The following is a 5,746-nucleotide window of genomic DNA, read 5'->3' on the forward strand; positions in this document are numbered from 1 at the left end:
CGGTACACATTCTCCACATACCATCTTTCTTGGGCACCAAAATGACTGGAACAGCACACGGGCTTAACCTCTCACGTGCCCATCCTTTGCCAAGCAAGTCATCCACTTGCCTTTGCAACTCCTTAGTCTCCTCCAAGTTGCTCTTGTAAGCTGGTCGATTTGGCAATGAAGCCCCAGGGACGAAATCAATTTGATGCTCAATACCTCTAAGTGGCGGCAATCCACTTGGCACATCCTCGGGGAAGACATCAGCATATTCCTGTAAAAGAGACTTAACCTCGAGAGGTATGTCAATATCAAGTTCATGCATATGCAGAGCTACTTCTTTGCTAACAAGCATAAGAAGTGGCTGCTCATCTCTCATCAACTTCCTCACTTTCTTGGCTTTTATCAGGAGCATTTGTTTTCCCTCGGATTTTGCCTCACTTGCCGAGCTATCTATAGGCTTTTTCCTCTCTTTTTTTGCCTCGGCTCTCTCATTTTCTTTCTTTCTTGCGCTATACCTCTCAAACTCTTGTTACAGTTTCAATTGGTTCTCATGCACTTGTTTTGGGGAAAGGGGAGATAGTGTGACTTTCTTACTATTGTACAAGAAACTATACTTGTTAGTCACACCATCAAAAGTTACCTGTCTGTCAAACTGCCAAGGCCTACCTAGTATAATGTGACTAGCCTGCATAGGAACTACATCACATAATACTTCATCAGAATATTTATGAATTTGAAAGGATATAAGAACCTGCTTGGTTACTCGAATCTCCCCAGAATTGTTGAGTCATTGGAGTTTGTAGGGTCGCAGGTGATCCCTTGTAGGCAACTTCAAGTTGTCCACCATGAGTGAACTAGCTACATTTGTGCAGCTCCCACTATCAATAATCACACTACAAAGTGCTTGGTTGACGAAGCACCTTGTGTAGAAAATGTTCTCCCGTTGAAGCTCGTCCTCCTTAACACGTGCAGTTAATGCTTTCCTTGCAACCAATGCAGTTCCAAAATGACCCTTGGGTGCACTAAACTCCTCTTCATTTGGCGATTCCCCATTACTATCTCCGTCAAGAGGTGGTATGACTTCGTACTCGATTTCGTCCTCACTCACGATCTCGCCATTTTGCATCATAATCATAGTCCTTTGATTGGGACATTGACTAGCAATATGGCCTCTACCTTGGCATTTGAAGCATCGAGCATCACGAGCTCTAGTTTATGCCTAGGCTCCGCAAATTTTGGAGTAGAAGCGGGTGGCTTGCCAACACTAGAATTGCCCACCTTACCTCCGTCGAATCTCGGCTTTGGTGTAGGAGCATTTGGCGAAGGCCGAGAATCATTCCTTGGTTGGAATGGGCGGTTGGTAGAGTAGGTGGTATTGCCAAAATTCGATCGAGTGGTACCCCTCCTCTTGAGCCTTTGCTCGACCTTAATAGCCTTGTCTACAAGTTCATGCAACTCCATGTAGTGTTGAAACTCCACTCATTCAGCTATATCGGGTCTTAACCCGTTCAGGAATCTCGCTATAGTTGCTTCGGAATCCTCTTGTACATCCGCTCTAAGCATCAAGACCTCCATCTCCTTATGGTACTCATCCACACTCCGGTTGCCCTGGACTAAGGTTTGTAATCGGTGGTACAAATCCCTAGTGTAATGTCCAGGTTCAAAGCGGGTGTGCATCATGGCTCGAAGCTCGGGCCATGGAACGAGCTCAGGTAGCCCATTTCTCCTTCAAGACTTCTTGATTTGGTCCCACCAAACCACCGCGTACTTAGTGAATTCCATGGTTGCCAACTGTACCTTTTGCTCCTCGGTGTAGTTTTGGCAAGAAAAGGCCATTTTGAACTTGGATAACCATTCGAGAAAGGCCTCGGGGTCGGACCGTCCTTTGAATTCAGGGATGTTCATTTTGATTCCCTTGAACACATCGGTATGTCCAGTCTGGTTCCTTTGCCTTGGTCGAATTCGAGGTTCCTCATCATCATCATCATTATTGGAACCATCGGACTCCTCCACGTCCCTTCGCCTTCGCGTGGGCTTAGAGGTTTTTGGTGTCCCAGACGCTCAGAGTTGCAGCAACTCATCTTGAATGGGTTCTAGCATGCGTTGAATGTGACGCCCCGAAAAAAAATGAGTTTGAGAACCCGGAAATTTTCTAATTTTCTAGGGTTTATTTTTTTAAACGCCCGCCTTTTCTACATTTTCTTGATTAGAAAAATTCCCCAGATAAAGTTATGAGCAAAGATAGTTTTAAAATGATTTTTCTAGTATCGGTTAGTTTTTGAGAAATTAAAAGCGTATTTTGGACGTGGGACCCGCAAGTGCGGTAAATACATTATATTTTTGACAACTTGTTGGAATTTTGTATTAAATGATATTATTTTACAAAGTGTTAAGATATTTGTATTGGAGAGACAAAAAGATAAGATTAAAACCCTAAAGGACCATTTGTCACAAAACCATTGGACCTTGACTTTTGACCAAGACTTTTCTAACTTTACTAAAACCAATTTGGACCCAATTTCTCTCCATTTTAGCTTGTCTTGGACGAAATTTTGAGAGAAAAAGAGAGAGAAAATCCATCATCTTGCACTTCAATTTCTTGTCCAAATCTTGAGTTCCAACCGATTAAATTGCAAATCACTCCATAAAACTTGCTAGCTAAGGAAGATTGAAGCTCTTGGTGGAGTTGTTTTGGAAGAAAAATCCCTAAGTCATCACCTTTCTTGATATTTGAAGGTATCATTTCTAGCCATCCTTTCTTTGTTCTTGATTATGCTAAATTAGAGACTTGTGATGGCTAAAGAGATGGTTTGATGGATTATATTTTGAGTTGTGGTTGGATGGATGAACTTTTATTATTTTTGGGGATTTTTCTGTTTTAATATGAGTATGATTATGTGGTTATGTATGATGATTGGAAATGATGTTTAATGATTCTAGAAGGTGGAAAAAGTGGAAGATTGCAAGTAAATTCTGTTTTGGAAGAAATCTGGAAAATTAGGGTTCTTGGTTCTTCATTCTGTCCGAAATTTTAGGTCCTAGATAGAGGCCGAATTGGCCTTTTATTAAAACATAAAAGTTGTAGGAAATGACATTTTAAAGGTGCCTACAAAATTTTAGGTCAATCGGAGTAGCGTAGAATGAGAAAAGTCGAAATTACTATTGCTGTTCTGGTTGTACCCGAAATTGAGAAGTGCGTCTGTAATGGGTTATTTTGGTTGAGAATGCTTCCGAATTGGTTGTTTAGGTATTCTGATGAAATGTAGCCCTGTTTCTTAGCTTTCAGTTGGTTTCGGAATTTCTGGATTTGGACTTGGATAGCCTGATTTATGATGCTTCCGCTAGAATACGTTCTGTGACTCTATTTTTGTGATTCTGGTATAGTATCTTGCATTTTTGACCTAGTTACACTTGAAACTGGGTTGAGTGACCTTCTACAATATTGTAGCCCTATCTCTTAGCTTCGAAACGGTGTATCTTGCACCTTCATCCGACCATCGTAGTACCTTTGGTACCATTACCGCAAAATGACGTCAAAACTGTTTTTCTGGTTTTGAGCTTAACTTTCATTTCCGGACTTTTCCCTAGCTTGACTTGTACTAGTACTACTTGGAGCTTGCTGAATGGCTATTGGATGAACTTGTTGTTGTGTGTGTACCTTTGGGTTGGAATGAGGAAATAATGAAGCCTTGATGGCTGGAAAAGTAAAGAAAGATAAGAGGAAGTGCTGTCCGAATTTTGAAAGGATTTGTTTGCATTGAGTTTGTGAACTAAGACTTGGATTTGAGCAAGGCAATGATATTTGATGGATGATTTCTGAGCCATGGAGGTGAGTGACCCTAAACTATTTCCAAAGTACTTGTGAAATGTTTCTTGCATTATGTACTCGATTGCATATCATGCGTGTTTGCAAGTGAGTTCATGACATGATTTGGCTTCAATGAGTTCTGGGAAAGTCTTGTGCTGGACACCAACGTCTCCACTCTGTTTATGGTTCATGTTCATGTTTATCTGGAGCTCAAGAAGGGGCTCCCTCTTAATGTTAATGTTAATGTTAAATGATCTATTTGAGCGTTGGGTGTTCGAGTGCTGTGATTTCACCGGCTCACGAGAGCACTAAACGTACATTTGATCTCTGAATCATGACATCATCGAAATGATCGAAATGCAACATTGTGAAATATATTTGTTTAATGATTTTCCTGGTTACTCGCTGAGCTTCTAGCTCACCCCAAAAATATTTTATTCCCCTCCACAGGGCTCAAGGCGAAGGAAGGCTTGTAGTACTTATTCCTGTGACCGGATGAATTATCTCATGCGTACTTTGAATTTGGACTTCCTCTTGTATACTAGTTGGATCATGGATCAGAGTGGCGCAGTGGAAGCATGGACGCTTCGCTTTCGATATGTAATTATTTATTGGAGAATTTGATGTAATATTTGAGTTTTATCTTGTAATCTGTTTGAGGAATGTAGTGAACGACTGAGTCCCGGCGAGAGCTGGGCAGGCGGCCCGCCGAACCCTCTGGTTCGCCTTAGGGGGAGATGGGGCTGTCACATTGAAAATGCCTCTCGTTCTACTCCATCATCTGTTCAAAGTTCATGGGACGGGATACTCCTTCATTTCCACTAGACATGGAGTCTGGAGTGTACCTGCAGGGGTTAGTAGCAAAGAAAGGGGAAAAAGTAACGCTTTCTTTTGCCCTTTTTTTTAGTCACTTCACTCCCTAAGTGTATACTCTCACACTCATATATGGTCACTCAGATCACTCTAATAAGCTCACCAAAATTTCCTCACAGCCCCTCGCAAAACCTTGAAGAAATTAGAATTCCTCAAGTGCTCACAGTTAGCTTAAAAATCAAGTTCACGCTAGAATTTGAGGTTCGTAAGAGTGAAAATTTTCTTGGAAAACAAAATTAGGACACTAGGAATGGAGTGGTAGAATATATTCAAGAATAAAAATCGGGAAAAGACTTGACACAAAAGCTACAAAAAATTAAGAATGACGCGCGAAGGTCCTAACCGACAAGGGAATTACTTCTTTTGCCTTGCTGGAGTTCTTGGTCTGCTTACCAACCAAGGTCACCAAATGCTTAGCAGTCGAATAGGAGAAAATGAAAGACTCAATAAATGACTCAAGGCTTACCTGGACTCAATAAACGACTCAATGGACGACTCAATAAACGACTCAAGGCTGACCTTTACGAAGCCTAGACAAAATGCTATTGACTCTTGCTTGCTGGAATTTCGTTTTACCACTACCTTGGGTTCGGCTGGGGTTTTTTTTTGGAGAATTGGTTCTGTGTGCAATGCTCAAGGATATATTCAAAAGGTGATGTGGCCAAAGTGGGAGGCAAGTGCTAGTGGGCGGTTGGTTTGTTTAGGAAAACTAGTTTGTAGTGTGGTGTTTGGGAGACAAGGTGTAGTGGTTGGCTTTGGTTTTTTTTTTTTTGTTGGAACTGAATTGCGGTGTGAGGTGGCCTGGTGACGTCGGTTGAAGACTTTGAAGATGGTTGGGAGTCTGGCCAAATGTTTCTTGGCAACCACTGTTCCAAGAAGAATTGGATTTGGTTGTAGTCACGATTGGGTCTTGGTTTCCAACTAGGAAACTACTAGAGCCGATTCTATCTCCCTTTCTTCTTCTTTTTTTGTTTTCTTTTCTCTTTTTTTTTGTTGCTTTTCCTTTCTTGTGCAGCTCCCTGAACTTCCCAAGTATGTTTTGGTATTCCACTTACAAGAAACAACACAGAATTTTCA

This window comes from Coffea arabica, chromosome 4e (genome assembly GCF_036785885.1).
Source record: "Coffea arabica cultivar ET-39 chromosome 4e, Coffea Arabica ET-39 HiFi, whole genome shotgun sequence".
Taxonomy (NCBI): Eukaryota; Viridiplantae; Streptophyta; class Magnoliopsida; order Gentianales; family Rubiaceae; genus Coffea; species Coffea arabica.